Genomic DNA, 19883 nt, shown 5'->3' with positions numbered 1-19883 from the left:
GCAAACAATCTTCCCATTGGCAGTCGTCTCAAAGCTAAAATTGGGATAATGTACAGTGCCTTCAGAAAGTATATACACCACTTGATTTTTTTCCCACATTTTGTTGTGTTACAGCCTGAATTTAAAATGGATTAAATTGTGGGGGGTTTTCAGTGGCCCACACACAATACCCCATAATGTCGAAGTGGAATAGTGTTTTTTGAAATTTACAGAAATTAATAAAAAATGTAAAGCTGAAAATTCTTGAATTAATAAGTATTCAACCCCTTTGTTAAGGCAAGCTTAATTAAGTTCAGGATCAAAAATGTGCTTAACAAGTCACATAATAAGTTGCATGGTGCAATAATAGTGGTTAACATGATTTTGAATGACTACCTCATCTCTGTACCCCACACATACAATTATCTGTAAGGTCCCTCAGTCGAGCAGTGAATATCTAACTCAGATTCAACCACAAAGACCAGGGAGGTTTTCCAATGCCTTGCAAAGAAGGGCACCTATTGGTAGATATAAAAAATAAAAGCAGACAGTGAATATCCCTTTGAGCATGGTGAAGTTATTAATTACATGTTGGATGGTGTATCAATACACCCAGTCACTACAAAGATACAGGTGTCTTTCATAACTCCGTTGCCGGAGAGGAAGGAAACCGCTCAGGGATTTCATCATGAGGCCAATGGTGACTTTAATACAGTTACAGAGTTTAATGGCTGTGATAGGGGAAAACTGAGGATGGATCAACAACATTGTAATTACACCACAATACTAACCTAACTGACAGAGTGAAAAGAAAGAAGCTTGTAAGAATAAAAAATATTCCAAAACATGCATCCTGTTTTTTTTACCCAGTAAGTTGACTGAACACATTCTCATTTACAGCAACAACCTGGGGAATAGTTACAGTGCAGAGGGGGATGAATGAGCCAATTGGAAGCTGGGGATGATTAGGTGGCATGAGGGCCAGATTGGGAATTTAGACAGGACACCAGTGTTAACACCCCTACTGATAACTGCCATGGGATCTTTAGTGACCACAGAGAGTCAGGACACCCGTTTAATGAAAGACAACACCCTACACAAGGCAATGTCCCCAATCATTGTCCTGGGGTATTGGGATCTTTTTTTTAGACCAGAGGAAAGAGTACCTCCCACTGGCCCTCCAACACCACTTCCAGCAGCATCTGGTCTCCCATCCAGGGACTAACCAGGACCAACCCTGCTTAGCTTCAGAGGCAATCCAACAGTGGGATGCAGGGTGGTATGCTGCTGTTTGCAACAAAGCACTAAAGTAATGCTGCAAAAAATGTGGCAAAGCAATTAACTTTCTGTCCTGAATAGAAAGTGTTTTGTTTGGGGCAAATCCAATACAACACATTACTGAGTACCACTCTCCATATTTTCAAGCATAGTGGTGGCTGCATCATGTTATGGGTATGCTTGTAATCATTAAGGCCTGGGGAGTTTTTCAGCATAAAAAATAAATGGAATGGAGCTAAGCAAAGGCAAAATCCTAGAGGAAAACTTGGTTCAGTCTGCTTTCCACCAGACACTGGGAGATTAATTCAACTTTCAGAAGGACAATAACCTAAAACACAATGCCAAATCTACACTGGAGTTGCTTACCAAGAAGACAGTGGATGTTCCGGGGTGACTCAGTTTTGACTTAAATCTGCTTGAAAATCTATGGCAAGACTTGACTTGTCTAGCAATGATCAACAACCAATTTTACAGAGCTTAAAGATTTTTGAAAAGAATAATGGGCAAATATTGTACAATCCAGGTGTGCAAAGCTCTTAGAGATTTACCCAGAAAGGTGTGAATACTTATGTAAATGAGATATTTCTATATTTCATTTTCAATACATTTGCAAACATTACAAAACATGTTTTCACTTTGTCATTATGGGGTATTGTGTGTAGATGGGTGAGAAAAAAATGCATTTTGAATTCAGGCTGTAACACAACAAAATGAGGAATAAGTCAAGGGGTATGAATACTTTCTAATGTGCTATACTGAATACTGTGCTAATGATACAAAATACAGTAACGGAAAGCCACGTACAATACAGCGAACTTAGCAAACAAGGCATTTGTGGTATGTGCATGGGGGCTGGCAATTTTATTAACCTCCCTGTAGGTGCTCTACAAACTACCTACAGACTATCAGCATTTCAACTGCATGTCTTTAGCCTCTCAGTAGCATCTCAACAGTATATATCATCATTTTCAACCAGGTAGTCTATAGTCCATCTATAGATGCTCAACAAACCATCTGTAGACTATCAGCAGCATTTCAACAGCATATCTGTAGCCTGCCTGTCAGTAATATTTCAACAGTGTATCCCCTCACTTGCACAAATGCCAAGCCCATCTCTAGATGATCAACAAACAATCAGGAGACTATCAGCAGCATCTCAACTGGATAGCCATAACAACTTAACAGCATATCTGTTGTCATTCTAGTAGTGATCTGTAGATATGCTTTGGGACTATCCGAATAAAGTTCAACACAAGTTGAGCTTAGTTGACAGTCTACAGACTATCTACTTCACATTGAAATATGTATCAACTGATGTTCAGTGCATGCACTTACACTCTAGTAACCCTCTGTAGATATGCATTGGGATAAATAAAGTGAAAGACTATTTCATTAAGTTAAAATGCTATAACCACACAACACATCCAAATGTGCAACTGTTGTTGGAATTACTGAAATTACCTTTTGACACTGGAGCACCTGGGGAAATAAATCAAGAGGGAAACAAACAAACAATCACTATGCTTAAACTTGTCTTTCCTAGTTACTGATAAAGAAACGTACCAGAGGCATAATGTTAAAATCAATCTTTTAATTAACAAAAATCACAACATTGTCTACAACATTTTTGGCCTAATGGCTAAAGGCTGCCAGTGGAAATGTCGGGCCGTTGCCCGAGGAGAGAGTGAGTGAGAGACATTGCAGCACCAAGTTAGTTTAATTCAACCAACACAAAGTTTCAGTAAACCGTGCAACACTACTGTAAATGTGCCCCTGAAAGTATGTGCCTCCACCATACACTGAGGGCATGTGTAGGCTAAAGTATTGTTGCACGGTATATCAAAACTTCAGTAGTATCACAATACCAGCATTTGACAATGTTCAATATAAGATTTTTTTTAGGACCGGTAGTATCGAATGTAATAAGGTTCTGTTGTCCTGCAACAAGGAAAACATGTTTGTCCTCTTATCTTAGGGTAGTAGTTCACCTTTCTCTTCATCTCTGTGACATTTACTTGAATATCACCCACCATATCTTCTGTGCATAATGTTGCCAGATCTGTGAGTTGTTCACAGAAAGGCAACACCTCTCTGTTTTCTATGAAAAGCTCATCAACGGGAGCGGTGGCGGCAACAGTGTTCCTGGACACACCCGCCTTTCGGAAAGCCGAGGTCATAGTGTAGCCCTTCTTCGTCAGGTTCAGCAGCCTCTGGTATCTGGTGACAACGTCTTTGATGTTGCCTGCTAAAGAAATACAAAAGCAGAATACAAAAGCAATGTTAATTTTCCATGTCATCTCTGCTCTGCTACAATGTTTCAGTATGTGCTACTGCTCTTCGCATGCAAAAGCAATGCAGACGACTCATTGTGTTTGGTGGCTTATCCTGGACTAATGAGTTGCTGAATGTGGGCGAATCGTCAGTGGGAGATTGTGCTAGAAACCTGAAGATTTTTGTCTTGTTGGTATTCTATGTACTGACAGAAGGAATTTAAGTGAGAATCCATAACATAGTTCCTCATTTGGAATAATGTCACCTACCTTCTGTTTCGGCAGTCATCTCGCTCAGTTGCTGCTCAAGAAATGCTCTATCAGCCTCCAGGTCTTCCACTCGAGCCTGGAGGATCTCTGCTTTAATCTTCCATTGAACCAATTTCTGGTTCATCTGCATTATTTTTTTCACTTGAACTCCAACAACATGAAAGAACATATAAAAATATATCTTATATTGTAACATGTGTTACCAAGAAAGCATAACGTGAAAGTGAAATGAAACGTTGCCCCTAAAATAAATGAAATGATGAATATATGAAAATGATATGTTGATGTACAGTATGTACATGGCCAAGACTATTTTAACACACTGTGTTGTGATTATAATGGCCTATTATGCAGTAGGGTGTCCAACACACTTGGCATGCCATCTTGAATTGACTTTAGGCCCATTCTGAGAGAGAGCCGGGGCTAGCTCGATCCAATCAGGAGAGACGCTGGTTGGAGCTAGAGACCGGACAGTTGACAGCTGGTTTGTGCATCGACATTGTCCGATTCAGATTGGAAAGCAACAGGTTTTTGAGTGTTGACGTGGGGGGTGTTTGACCAACACTGGGCTGTGACTGGAGCAGAGATGGATGGAAAGGTAGGGGGGTTAGAAGTTGAGGAGGATGGGATGGAGTGGAGCGGTGGAGGGGGGAAAGGGTGGAGGAAGAGTAGTGCGAGTAGATATGAAAAAGAGGAAGACCGAGGATCTTTTGCAGGTCTCGTCAGGGGAGAGTAGTGATGAGGGAGGTTCGGTTCGCAGTGTTGTATGGAGAGAAGTGGAGTTCAAGGTGTTGGGGAAGTTTAAGGACAAGAGTGGAGTCACGGCGGGGAGTCCGATCGCATTGGCTAGTGACTTGTAGAGTAAATTAAGAGAGGTTGTGTCTGCTAAAAGTCTTTGATGGAAGTTTGGTGGTGGTGCGTATCAATGCTAAACAGCATGAGAAGGCTCTCAAACTCAAGCAGGTGTGTAAACGTGGGGTTGATAGTAGCATGCCGGATCAAACCGGACGGCAGTGGGTGAAAGGAGTTATTATGGCAGTCCCAGAAATGGTTAACATAAAATAAATAAAGGATCTGTTAAACTACTTGAAGGGAGGCTCTCTTATTGATGCAAAGTGCCTCCAGATGACACAAGAAGGGAAGGTGGATAGCCTGTCAAAGCTACTAAACTTTGAGGATCCGGTACTGGCAGAAAAAGTTAGGATATGCAAGCTTATGTTCCCAAACCATAGCGTTGATATAACTGTTAAAGGTTTGGGTATGCGGCAGTGTGTAAAGGCAAAAGGAGATGTGCGAAGTGTGGGGGAGAACATGAATGCGGAGATCCAGTTAAAGTGCTGTAACTGTGTTGCGCAGTGATGAAAAGACAAGTAGAAGTGCAGCAGGTGAGTCGTGAGCGTAACATCTCAAAAGCAGTAAAGGTAGTCCACGCAGAGACAAGCAGGGCACATAGAAGAGCAGGTATTCCAGGACAGATTGGGATGCAGGTTGGGCGTGATGTAGGGAGAAGAATGGGAGAGAACACTAGACTGGTAGACATGAGGAAGGTTGTTACATACAGTGGGGGAAAAAAGTATTTAGTCAGCCACCAATTGTGCAAGTTCTCCCACTTAAAAAGATGAGAGAGGCCTGTAATTTTCATCATAGGTACACGTCATCTATGACAGACAAATTGATAAAAGAAAATCCAGAAAATCACATTGTAGGATTTTTAATTTATTTATTTGCAAATTATGGTGGAAAATAAGTATTTGGTCACCTACAAACAAGCAAGATTTCTGGCTCTCACAGACCTGTAACTTCTTCTTTAAGAGGCTCCTCTGTCCTCCACTCATTACCTGTATTAATGGCACCTGTTTGAACTTGTTATCAGTATAAAAGACACCTGTCCACAACCTCAAACAGTCACACTCCAAACTCCACTATGGCCAAGACCAAAGAGCTGTCAAAGGACACAAGAAACAAAATTGTAGACCTGCACCAGGCTGGGAAGACTGAATCTGCAATAGGTAAGCAGCTTGGTTTGAAGAAATCAACTGTGGGAGCAATTATTAGGAAATGGAAGACATACAAGACCACTGATAATCTCCCTCGATCTGGGGCTCCACGCAAGATCTCACCCCGTGGGGTCAAAATGATCACAAGAACGGTGAGCAAAAATCCCAGAACCACACGGGGGGACCTAGTGAATGACCTGCAGAGAGCTGGGACCAATGTAACAAAGCCTACCATCAGTAACACACTACACCGCCAGAGACTCAAATCCTGCAGTGCCAGACATGTCCCCCCTGCTTAAGCCAGTACATGTCCAGGCCCGTCTGAAGTTTGCTAGAGTGCATTTGGATGATCCAGAAGAGGATTGGGAGAATGTCATATGGTCAGATGAAACCAAAATATAACTTTTTGGTAAAAACTCAACTCGTCGTGTTTCGAGGACAAAGAATGCTGAGTTGCATCCAAAGAACACCATACCTACTGTGAAGCATGGGGGTGGAAACATCATGCTTTGGGGCTGTTTTTCTGCAAAGGGACCAGGACGACTGATCCGTGTAAAGGAAAGAATGAATGGGGCCATGTATCGTGAGATTTTGAGTGAAAACCTCCTTCCATCAGCAAGGGCATTGAAGATGAAACGTGGCTGGGTCTTTCAGCATGACAATGATCCCAAACACACCGCCCGGGCAACGAAGGAGTGGCTTCGTAAGAAGCATTTCAAGGTCCTGGAGTGGCCTAGCCAGTCTCCAGATCTCAACCCCATAGAAAATCTTTGGAGGGAGTTGAAAGTCCGTGTTGCCCAGCGACAGCCCCAAAACATCACTGCTCTAGAGGAGATCTGCATGGAGGAATGGGCCAAAATACCAGCAACAGTGTGTGAAAACCTTGTGAAGCCTTACAGAAAACGTTTGACCTGTGTCATTGCCAACAAAGGGTATATAACAAAGTATTGAGAAACTTTGGTTATTAACCAAATACTTATTTTCCACCATAACTTGCAAATAAATTCATTAAAAATCCTACAATGTGATTTTCTGGATTTCTTTTTCTCATTTTGTCTGTCATAGTTGAAGTGCACCTATGATGAAAATTACAGGCCTCTCTCATCTTTTTAAGTGGGAGAACTTGCACAATTGGTGGCTGACTAAATACTTTTTTTCCCCACTGTATGTGCAGTAAGTGAGAAATCTAAGAATAAAAGGATTGAGATAATTTTGGATAAGGCAGGAAAGTATCTAGGGATCACAGGACTGACATGGGAAAATGTGAGGGATGACCTCGAGATTGGGAAGCAGTCCAGCCAGGAATCATGTCTTGGTTAATTTACATAATGGTGTTAATCCTCCAATGGAATGCGAGAAGTTTGATAGCCAATGGACAAGAGTTTCTTGAGAATTTACCAGCTAAACCAGATGTGATATGTCTCCAGGAGACATGGCTTAATTTCACGTGTGAGTTCCAAATATCTCCAACGGTCCCCCCAGCGTGGGTTATTTTATGCACTTGATGTCAGAATGCGCTCACTGTTCCATAATGTGATTGTTACGCAACAGGACAGTTAATCCACGCTGCCCTCAAACCAAGACACGCTGCCTGCTAATTATCTATATATCTATGTTTCAACTAAAACAGTTTGAAATGAGGTGTGTTCTGCCTCCTCATTCATTCACATAGAAAAAGCCCATTTCCCTGTCGGGCGGACAATTTACATTTGAGGCATGCTATGCTAATGTTAGGCGAGGCAAGGATTAGCTAGATGAGCCGGACAAACTTCTCGCCCAGTGTTTTTCCAGGTCAAGTATGGAGACGTTTGAACAGAACCTGCCCAAACTTTTTCCCCCTGACATTGCCTGGACATGTGTGCATTCCTATCAAAGTACAGTAAGTGCCTAATTACATTATCATAATAGTTGTTGCATATCGTGTTATGTCGTTTCTACTGTAGCACACCATATGTAGCTATGTATGGAGCATAATGTATTCTCTGTGTATTCCTTTATAACCGCAGACACGCAGGTTACTAATTTCATAACCTTTATGGTGTTACACTTGATTGTGCTTATGTAGCTAGCTACATGCTTCTATTAGCTCTGTAAAACAATGCTAATGGCGTCAGAGAAGTATTAGCTTTTGTTGTATCTTTTGAATCTGCCCTTATCTTGACCATTAATTTGGCCTGTTTAGCATAGCTCTGCTCTGCCCTGCCCCCTTGTGGAGCCTTTCAGTTACTGTTTCTTATATAATTCATAATTGTGATTTTGTCATTGCAACTTATACTTTTTTATAGCAGTGTTATTATGTTACTTCATTGTAATATTGTTTTATTGCTATATCCTGATATTGTATTCTAATTACTAATAATTCCTCATTATTCTGTACTTTTAGAAACCACACACACAAACAGTAATGAACATTATTTGCAAACATCATAACTGGAACTGGACATCTTTCTTGCCGAAGATTGAGGGCAACTTTTGTATGCTAGCAACATTCTGTTTGAACGTACACTTCTTTACAGTTTTAGTGGAGGAAAAAACAGCAAGAAAATACATAGGCCTATATGTAATGGTTGTCTATTTTTTTGAAGTATTGGTAGTGATTGAGCAACGAAAACAGCAAGAAAAGACTGCCAACATATTAATATGCATAACCCATATTTCAATATTCATGTAGTGATTGAACAACAAAAACTGCATTCTCATCCCCCACCCCTAAAGGCATAGTATCAAGGCAGGTCACCGGGCGGCAGGTAGCTTAGTGGGTAAGAGCGTTGTGCCAGTAACCGAAAGGTCGCTGGTTCTAATCCCCGAGCCGACTAGGTGAAAAATCTGTCGATGTGCCCTTAAGCAAGGCACTTAACCCTAATTGCTCCTGTAAGTCGCTCTGGATAAGAGCGTCTGCTAAATGACTAAAATGTAAATGTAAAATGTAAGTCAGTCAGTCAGTAATTGCGCAGTTGTGCTCAATAGTCCCCAAAGCGTGGCGTAACACACAGAGGTGTGTCACAAGCTAAACACATGTACTTTATCAACCTCCTCTGCTTCCTTCTCCTGGCGCTGGACAGGCAGGCTTTGCAGTTCCTCCTTGTGCGACTGCCTTGAGCAGCAGTTTGTGGGACTTTGGAGGGAAAATGCAGTGCAGTGAGACATAGGGGATTGTCTGCAGCAGGACGGCCCCCAGTGGGTGGGCGCCGAGGGGTCTGGCGCTCGTTCAGCAGCTCTCTCATGAGGTTCTCTCTGTACTTTTGGTCATCATCTCACCAATGGGGGAGAGGGAGAGCGAGTGGGGAGGATGATGAGGGAGTGGGTAGGTGGGTGAGATATTGTCAATGTAATTGCATAATGGAACTGTATGTGATTTGAATGTGAACTATATGTCCAATTACCCAAAAAAACGTGTTAAATAATCATCTCACCTGTTAGCTGGCGGTGAACTATGTGGCCACTGAGGACAGCAGTGTTGACCAGATGGAAAGATATATTCTTATACCACTTGGTAGTTTTCCAAGCACATTCCACAAAGCTGTTTATCATGTCCACCTTATCCACTGCCCCCGTTTTGAGGTTATAGTCAAGCACACCGTCTGGTTTGATCTTTCTCTCTCCCGTCAGGTGGTCCACCTTCCCTGTGGCCAACATGGTTGCTGTATGGACAGTGGATAGGACATGGATGTATTGTTTGTCAGCTGTTTACCGTTCTCCTTGAACTCCGCCTCCCCACTCTGCATCTTCCTGCTTCCAAATGCCTGCATCCCTTTCCTGTTCGAACGGTCTGTGCCACAGGCCCCTGTGCGGTTGGAGAGCAGATGCTGGAAGTGTGTGGGACTGCTGTACCAATTGTGTGGCCCTTCCCGAGATGAGGAGCCAGCATGGTCATCAGCACAAACCCAGACACCCCAAGCCCCTCATAATGTTGGATGTCAGTGGTGGACCCTGTGTAGACTATAATGTCCTAGACAAAATCCTGTCTTCACGTCGCACATAACAAAGGACTTGACCCCAAACCTGTGCCTTTCGGAGGGAATATATTGATGGAACATTGTTGACGAAATGCAGGCATCGCAGCAGAACTAGGAAGTAGTCTTGGGAAAAGAGTGGCAAAGAAGGAAAGGATCCGTGCTCCAGTAGTCCCTTAGGGAGTTCTTCTTCACTATTCCCATGAGAATGACTGTCAACAGGAAGGTATACATTTCACTAATTGTGGTTGTCACCCATTTAGCGAGCTTCCCCCTCACTCCTGGCTCTCTCTTCTCCTGTAGCTCCAAGGCATAGCGATTGGTCTCCTCCACTATGTCTCCCACCAGCTCCTCTGTCAGAAACCGCTTGAAGCACTCTGCCTCAGAGGGAAATAGCAAGGGGCTTTGCACTCCAGACTCATCAAAGCCAACAGCAGGGCCAGGAGGTTTGAAATGGCTCCTGTACTTCACCCACTGTTGGTCTGCCTCCATCACCACCAGCATCTTCAGAGGGATCTGGGACTTTGTTGGTGTGCAAGGAGTCCTCGGATTCTGGGTTCTCAATGGCCACAAGGTTGGGGGGCCGCTCCTCACTGTCACTGTCAGAATCTGATTCCTGACTTTCACTCAGAATTAACCAAAATCTCCAGAATTTTTGCATTTGTGAGTTGTCTCCTTTTGAAAGACATTGCTAATGCTACAGCTTAGCCCACTAGCTACACACATAAACATCAACACTGAATTTCTCAGCGTGAGTGTCAGAGGTTACTTGATTGACTGCCGGCACGCACCACTTGTATGAATAAATCAATATCAGAAAATGGTTTGTGTGGTGTTTTATTCACGTTTTCAAGTACTGGTGACAAATCATGCATTCCGATTCTTGCATAGATTGTAATGGACACATACAGTATGATGTGTGTAAAATCCATTTTCAAGGTTGTACTGATTATGATGAGCTAATGCTAAGCTAATTGCCAGTTGTGTGGAGCCATGTTTGTTGACATTCTGGGTGTAATGTAAACGTCTGTCAGACCAAAGATGTTATAACAAAACCAGGGGAAGGGATGGTTCTAATCAAATCAAATTGTATTTGTCACATGCGCCGAATACAACAGGTGTAGACTTTACCATGAAATGCTTACTTACTAATTATTTCCCAACAATGAAGAGTTAAAAAGTAAGAACATGTAGCATTTTTTAAAAACAACTAGTAACACAATAAAATAGGGGTGTACGTGGAGGAGGAAAATAACAAAAGCTGCTTATGTAAGATTAAGACCAATGTAGAAAAATGGGAAAAGATCAAAGTGATTAAAATGGTTGCGGTCCCACAATTTAATTATATCTCTGCAATGTTACCTATGAATATTCCAGACCAGTATTTTAAACAATATGACAAATTAACTAAATACTTTTTGTGGGATAGGAAAAAATCCAGGACTAATATGAAGATGATGTGCTCACCAAGGGATGTAGGAGGCTTGGCTTTACCAGATGTTAAATCGTACAATTTATCATTTGAAATGGCTAAATTGGCGAAGCATTGGGGCAAAAGGGAATGCTGGCTTGGATTGAATAACAATAGAATGGGAACTAAGTTATCCTTTCACCCCTGTTGATACTCTGTCACATAGTCTTACAGGGGAGAGGTCTGTTGAAACTCCCAACCCAATTTTGTTACACTCAAAAGAGGTGTGGAGAACAGTACATAAGATATGTGGAATTTCACATCTAAAACAAGGATACTCATCATTGTGGCACAATAATAATAATAATATGCCATTTAGCAGACGCTTTTATCCAAAGCGACTTACAGTCATGCGTGCATACATTTTTGTGTATGGGTGGTCCCGGGGATCGAACCCACTACCCTGACGTTACAAGCGCCGTGCTCTACCAGCTGAGCTACAGAGGACCACAATCCAAGGCTACGGATAGGAAAGAAGTCTGTGTACTGGAAACAGTGGCTAATGAAAGGAATTCATACTATAGGTGATCTGTACAATGAAGATGTTTTAATGTCATACTCAGATTTGGTACAAAAATATGATGTGGGAGACGAGGGACATTTCTGGAAATATTTACAATTGAGGGAGTGTTTGTTAACCGGCTATCAACAACATCCAGGAAAGAACCCAATAGCTGAGTATTTGGAATTACCCAAACATAAAGCAGCCATTTTGTACTCAATATTTAGTAATCTGCTGAGTAAAGACTAAACACCTCTGAACAATATGGCAAATTGACCTTAAGTGTAAAATTGAGGATGATACCTCGTTGAAGATCTTGTTCAGCTCAGGGAGGAACATAAGGGAAGCCAGGGGGAAACTTACTCAATATAAGATACTACATATGTTTTATTGGACCCCAACAAGGCTTCATAAGATGCGTCTGACCAACAATTCTCTGTGTTGGAAATGCCAAAAAGACACTGGGACATTTTTACACGCAATATGGGAACGCACATTAGTGCTACCTTTCTGGAAGGATGTTTTGAAATATCTGGAGGAATGGTTGGGGTTAACAATTCCAGTTTCACCAAGAATATGTCTCTTGGGCGATAGAACAGAGTTACCTAATGTAACAAATGAGGAATTTGCACTGATCACTGTTGGTATCGTTACAGCAGCTAGAGTAATCCTTAGAATTTGGAAGGGTCATGCCACTCCTACTCTGAAACAGTGGATAGAATCAATGTTGGAGGTAGCATCTTATGAACAAATGCTTGCTAGGATCACTGGTAGAAACAACAATTGAAGAAGCTGGCACGCGTTTTATTTGGCATGTTGTTTCTAAGACTAGAAGGTGGTGACTTATGCTTGTGAACCCATTTTAGTCCTGTATTGTAGCTTGTGAGATACTATTTGACTGTGTATGTATGCTATGTTGGAGGATATGTCTGGATGTCATGCTCAATGTTTTTATGCTGTACATAGTTTTTTTGTTTTTGTTTATTTGTTCGTTTGTTTGTGGAAAAAATATATAACTTTAATAACAAAAAAACGAGCATTACTTCAATCTTCTTGGGGTAACAGTTGGAATAATGGGACAATTCGCAGTACAACGCATTTCTCATCCCTGGACTGAGGTACTTTTTCCAAACTATATCTCGCGCTGGCTCCTCGGTGTCGTAATCTATACAGGAAGCCTGTCTGAACCTAGTGCAGCTGTACGCAAGTGGGTCTGATCTGTTGGCTAACAGTAGGCCTACATAGTAGTTTTTCTCAACAAATACAATACATATTCTCTTGGCTGAGGTCCATATCAGGATCTTGATATGCATTTTGATGTACTAAATTGTCTGATGCTTATTTGTGTTTTGAGGACATGCTCAATAATTTGATAAATATTAAATCCACATAATTATTTCATACATAAAGGCGCAAACCGCAAGCTACAAGCACTGTAACTGGTAGCCTAGCAACAAGAACCACTATTTTCTGCTGCGGAGTTCCAGCTGTCATTTTTTTATTTGGGCGCCACAAATGAGTGTGTAAATGGTATGGTTGAACTGACAACTGGAAAAACAAAGTGAGAAGCTATTCAGAAAATACCTCAAAGAAGGTAACGCTAAAGTGAGTAGCTAATTTGAGATGTTTTATTTGTCTTATTAACTAGAATCAAGAATGTTAGCTAATTTGGCCAGTAGCCAGTAGGTCTAACTTAGCTAGCTAGGTTTGATAGGGTGATGACTTCAGGCTGATGAGAGAGTTTCACAGATCCCCATCTGCTACATTCACCTCCCAAACTCACTCCATAGCGACCCCAGCGGTTGAGATGAGCGCAACTGTAGTCAGAGTCCAGCTTGCTTAGCGAGTACCGCTTCCCCCTGATTCAGCTCATACGGAGACTCAAACTCTGGACCTCAGCTTCAAAAACACACGTGACCGCCCTCCTGTACCATACCAACCCATCACGCTATTAAAAAAGGCCTTCTTCAATAGCGCAAGGGGTGACACTTCAGGCTGAGGAGTGAGTTTCGCAGATCCCAATCTGCTACACTAATACAAGTCTTCAAGATCCAGCAAGGTTAATCATCAAAAGAGCATGGTTTGGTGACCCATGCTTATGTGATGAGAACCTTGCCTGAGACCTGAAGACGTGTTAGACGTGTTCGTTTCAAGTCTCCGGCAAGGGTACTCATTATAAGGGTAACGTGACTGTCTGGGTTAAGACTTTGTTAGCCTACTGAGCTAAAGCCTAGGTATTGGTTATGTGACGTGAAGTGTAATACAGGTGGTTCGGGGACCACACTTGCGTGATAAGTAACTTGTCAGAGACCAGTTACTGTCACAAGCTGGGCTTGAACTCCGGTCTCAGATGTGGAGAGCTGGGGGTAATACCCCTTAGCCACAGAGGAGGTGTAGTAGGACCCAAATGAAACACCCAAGGCAATACTCCAGGCAAGTAGATTTAATGTAAAAACAAAAGTTCTTAGCACTTCAAAAATAGTCCAACAAAAGTTCTTCTCAGAAAGAGGTATACTAACAAAACAGGAGGCAAAACAAAATAACTCCACGAGGGGAGAAAAACAAACCAAAGATAACTTAGAAAACCTTACTTGGAAAGACACGGTGGAACAAAGCAGGAGACACATAGCCAGGACTCAATAACCAAGTGAGAAACAAGGGGAAAACACACAGCTAAAATACACAAGGGGAAACAAGGCACAGGTGACCTGGATCAAACTAATTAGGACACACGAGGAAGAACTAAGGCAGAGGGGAACACAGATGACCTCTAGAGGCCCGGAGACAAACAGGAGGCAGGAAGCTGACAGGACCCCCTCCTCTAGGAACGACTCCTGACGTTCCTTCCAGAACACCCCGGCCCCAGGGTGCGAAAATCTCGGATCAAACCTGGGTCCAGGATGTCCCTGGCTGGAACCCAGGAGCGCTCCTCTGGCCCGTAGCCCTCCCAGTCCACCAGATACTGCAGAGAGTTCTGGACCCTCCGGGAGTCCAGTATCCGGCGGACTGTGTAGGCTGGCTGGCCGTCAATGATCCTGGGAGGTGGCGGGGGTCTGCGTGGGGGGCAAAAGGAGAAGACAAGACAGGTTTAAGGAGTGAAACATGGAAAGTGGGGGTTAACTCTAAGGGAGCGAGGCAGAACCAAACGATACGAAACAGGGTTAACCTTTCTAGCAATGCGGAAAGGGCCGATGTATCTCTGGGAAAGCTTCCTGGATTCGACCCGGAGGGGCAGGTTCTTAGTGGCCAACCAAACTCTTTGACCAGCTCGGAAACTAGGGCCCGTCCGGCGGTGTCGATTAGCCTGACTTTGGTATCTCTGGGAGGTCCGAAGGAGGATACACCTGGCCTTCTTCCAGGTCCGCCTACAGCGTTGGACAAAGCGCTGGGCCGAGGGAACACCAACTTGCGCCTCTTCCTCTGGAAATAATGGAGGGTTGTAACCGAACTGGCATTCGAAGGGGGACAATCCGGTGGCTGAAGACTGGAGGGTGTTGTGGGCATATTCAGCCCAAATGATATAGGTGGCCCAAGACGTGGGATTACTGGCCGCCATACACCGCAGGGTGGTCTCCAGATCCTGATTAATCCGTTCCGTTTGGCCATTAGACTCTGGATGGAACCCCGACGATAGGCTGGCTGTGGCCCCAATAAGCCTGCAGAAGGCCCCCAAAACCGGGACGAGAATTGGGGACCTCGGTCAGAGACCACGTCCAGGGGAATGCCAAATATCCGGAAGACATGGTTCATGAGGAGCTCAGCAGTCTCCTTAGCCGAGGGCAGCTTGGGCAGGGGAATAAACCGGGCAGCCTTAGAGAACCGGTCAACGATCACTAGGATGACGGTGTTGCCCTGGGATGGAGGAAGTCCCGTAACAAAGTCCAGAGAAAGGTGTGACCATGGCCTTCGAGGAATAGGTAAGGGATGGAGCAGTCCCTGGGGTCGCTGGCGTGCCGACTTTCCCTGGTTGCACACCGGGCAGGCCTCAACATAGACCTGCACGTCCTTCCTGATGGACGGCCACCAAAACCGCCGTCGGAGGAATTCCAGTGTGCGAGCACTGCCTGGATGGCATGTCAAGGGCGACTCATGACCCCACTGCAAGACGCGGGCCCGAACAGAGAGAGGAACGTACAGGCGACCGGGCAGGACCACCGCCCGGATCGGGCTCATGGACAAGGGCTTCTCGTACCCCTCTTTCTAGTTCCCACTGAAGAGGTGCGACGATCCTAGACCTCGGAATAATCGATGCCAAGGGCTTCTCTTGTACCTCGGGAGAATAGGCTCGAGACAGGGCATCCGGCTTGACGTTCTTGGTGCCAGGTCGGTAAGACAGGAGGAACTGGAATCGATTAAAGAAAAGGGACCATCGTGCTTGCCGAGGGTTCATCCGCTTAGCCTGTTGGAGATATTCCAGGTTCTTGTGGTCTGTGAGAACCTGGAACGGGTGCTGAGCCCCCTCAAGCCAATGGCGCCACTCTTCCAAGGCCAGTTTTACTGCAAGTAACTCTAGATCCCCCACGTGGTAGTTGCGCTCGGCCTCAGACAGGCGGCCGAGACATGAAGGCACAAGGGTGTAATCTCCCATCCTCACCCCCTCTGTGACAGGACGGCTCCCACCCCCCACCTCTGAGGCGTCCACCTCCACCACGAAAGGTCTTTCTGGGTCAGGAGTCACCAGAATCGGAGCAGACGTGAAGCGGCGCTTGAGATCCTCGAAGGCCCCTGCTGCTTCCGGACCCCAGTGAATCTTGGTCCCTCCTCCCTTGGTAAGCGTCGTCAAGGGGGCTACCACCGAGCTGAAATTCTTGATGAACTTCCGATAGAAGTTAGAAAAGCCAATGAACCGTTGAACCTCCTTGACCGTGGCAGGTGTGGGCCAGCTGCGGACCGCTTCGACCTTCTTGGGATCCATCTCTAGGTGCCCGGGAGTGACAATAAACCCGAGAAACTGAGTCTGAGAAACATGAAATTCACACTTCTCAGGTTTAACGTAGAGGTGATTGTCCAGGAGCCTCTGGAGAACCCGGCTAACATGCCCCTCATGCTCCTTCAGTGACCTCGAGAAGATGAGGATATCGTCCAGGTACACGAAGACGAACAGATTAAGCATATCCCGGAGAACATCATTAATCAGGGCTTGGAATACTGCGGGGGCATTGGTGAGCCCGAACGGCATCACCCGATATTCATAGTGCCCCGTGGGCGTGTTGAACGCCGTCTTCCATTCGTCACCTTGCCGGATCCGCACGAGATGGTAAGCATTGCGGAGATCCAGTTTAGTAAAAATGGAAGCCCCTTGAAGCAGCTCAAAAGCAGTGGCCATGAGAGGAAGAGGGTATCGATTCCGAACCGTGATCTTGTTGAGTCCCCGGTAATCAATACAAGGCCTAAGGCCCCCGTCCTTCTTTTCAACAAAAGAAGCCCGCCCCAGCCGGGGAAGTAGAGGCATGGATGAGGCCAGCTGCCAAGGACTCCTTAATGTAGGTGTCCATAGCGGCGTGCTCGGGGAGGACAAGGAAAAGATCCGACCTCTAGGAGGGCAGCACCCAGGGAGTAGATCAATGGCACAGTCATACGTGCGATGAGGCGGTAAGGAAGTAGCCCGGGCCTTGCTGAACACAGCCTTGAACCGATGGTAAACACTGGGGACTAGGGAGACGTCAACAGACTCTTGAAACTGGGTACTAGGGGCTGAGGAACTCTGAAGCATACAGGTGAGTTGGCAAGTGGGACCCCAGCTTAGAATGGTGCCAGTAGACCAGTCGATCTGGGGATTATGTCTGCATAGCCAAGGGTGACCCAGGATTATAGGATACTCGGGAGAGTCAATGAGATAGAAGGTTTCCTCCTGCTGGTGTTGAGAGATGGTAAGTCGCAGGGACTGAGTCGCCTCTGTAACCTTTCCTGGTTCCAGAGGTCTGCCATCTAAGGCTGTAACTGCCTGGGGATGAGGAAGTAGTTGGGTAGGGATCTTAAGTTCCTTAGCCAAGGTTACATCCAGGAAATCACCTGCGGCACCGGAATCGATCATAGCCTGGACCCGATGCTGGTGGCCCTCCCAGGACAGAGTGGCTGGAATAGCCAGGACAGCGTTAGTAGGAGGAGCTCTAATTCTCCCCATCACAGCCCTCCTGTAGCTGGGCGGGGACTGGCGTTTCCAAAGCTCGGGGCAAGTGGAGCGGAAGTGGCCGGCAACCCCCGCAGTAGAGGCACCGACGCTCCCTCATGCGACGTTCCCTTTCGTTGGGAGAAAGCCTGGAACGGCCTAACTGCATGCTCTCCGGGGAATCCTGGAGCAGTTCAGGAGCCGGGGAAGCTCTGAATGACGGAGTCCAAACAGGAGAAACAGAGCTGCTCCGAGGAACTTGGGACTGAGACACCTGGCGGCGAGCCGTTCTCCGCTCTCTTAGACGATTGTCCAGGCGGATGGCCAAGGCTATGAGGGACTCGAGATCTCCAGCTGGTTCTCGGGTGGCTAACTCATCTTGAAGGGGCTCAGATAACCCTCCCTGAAAGCAGACCCTCAGCGCTTCATCATTCCATCCGCTCCTTGCTGCTATGGTCCGAAAATCAATGGCGAAATCTGCCGTGCTTCGGGGGCCCTGACGGAGAGACAGTAGGCGCTTGGAAGCCTCCCGCCCACTGACAGGATGATCGAACACCCGCTTGAACTCTTCTACAAATGCAGCGTGGGAGTCACAACAGGCCTCCTGGGACTGCCACACCGCAGAGGCCCAGGCGAGCGCCTTGTCTGAAAGAAGGGTAATGATGTAGGCAATCTTGGAACGGTCTGTGGGAAAACTTGAGGGTTGGAGCTCGAAGGTGAGGGAGCATTGGGTGAGGAAACCCTGGCAAGAGCTTGGATCCCCAGAAAAGGGCTTGGGAGGTGGTAGTCGGGGCTCCGCCAACCGAGAAGGCCTGTCGTCACTGGGAGGTGACCTGGGGGAAGGGAGAGGACCAAGGAGGCGTTCAAAGAGCTGGTGAAGGGAACTCATCATTTCGGCCAGGAGTTGAGAATGTCTAGCCATCAGCTCCTCTTGTCGGCTGAGAACGGCTTCATGGCGCTGGAAAGAAGCCTCATGTCGAGTGATCACCGCCAACAGGTCCTGGGAACTGAGTGTTTCTGGGTCCATGATGACTTGGTTATTCTGTCACAAGCTGGGCTTGAACTCCGGTCTCAGATGTGGAGAGCTGGGGGTAATACCCCTTAGCCACAGAGGAGGTGTAGTAGGACCCAAATGAAACACCCAAGGCAATACTCCAGGCAAGTAGATTTAATGTAAAAACAAAAGTTCTTAGCACTTCAAAAATAGTCCAACAAAAGTTCTTCTCAGAAAGAGGTATACTAACAAAACAGGAGGCAAAACAAAATAACTCCAAGAGAAAAAAAAAACAAACCAAAGATAACTTAGAAAACCTTACTTGGAAAGACACGGTGGAACAAAGCAGGAGACACATAGCCAGGACTCAATAACCAAGTGAGAAACAAGGGGAAAACACACAGCTAAAATACACAAGGGGAAACAAGGCACAGGTGACCTGGATCAAACTAATTAGGACACACGAGGAAGAACTAAGGCAGAGGGGAACACAGATGACCTCTAGAGGCCCGGAGACAAACAGGAGGCAGGAAGCTGACAAGTTACATTGTCTGGCACACAGGAGACCTGGGTTAGAACCCCATCAGTCAAACTAACACGTCTTCAGGTCTCAGGCAATAAGGTTGCTCACCACATGCATGGATCACCAAACCACCTCTGTTGCACTCTCATTGAGGTGCACAGATCCTTCTGCTTCTGTTTGCCACAGAAGGTGTTGTTGTCGTGCAGCGGGCCTGAGTTCAAACCCAGTCAGCTATATTGGTGCTGTGATCTCTGAGTATGAGGTCAATGGGGGGTGAAATGTAACCGAGGTCCACGCTCTTTTGATGAGTAACCTTGCTGGAGACTTGTTAGCTTCATGTACTCATCCGGATGGGCTTTAGCTAAGTGGGCTAAAACAGTCTTGTGACATGCAGGAGACCTGTTTCGCACCCAGTAAGTCACAAGAGCAAGAAAAGCTATTTAAAAACTGAATCTAAACTCATCTGAAAAGTTGAATATATTAAACTTTGGTAAACTTGAAATTATAGTTTGTAAACTTGATACACAGACAATGAAT

The 19883-nt window shown here is 45.3% G+C and overlaps 1 protein-coding gene across 2 annotated transcripts in view; it reads left to right on the top strand.

Annotated features, from left to right (window-relative positions):
- The window catches only part of pex5lb (peroxisomal biogenesis factor 5-like b), a 137062-nt gene that overhangs the window by 66159 nt on the left and 51020 nt on the right, over positions 1-19883 (top strand). The window lies entirely within an intron of this gene.

Source organism: Coregonus clupeaformis, unplaced genomic scaffold (genome assembly GCF_020615455.1).
Source record: "Coregonus clupeaformis isolate EN_2021a unplaced genomic scaffold, ASM2061545v1 scaf0349, whole genome shotgun sequence".
In the NCBI taxonomy this organism is placed as follows: domain Eukaryota; kingdom Metazoa; phylum Chordata; class Actinopteri; order Salmoniformes; family Salmonidae; genus Coregonus; species Coregonus clupeaformis.
This window is presented reverse-complemented; position numbering and strand designations above follow the sequence as displayed.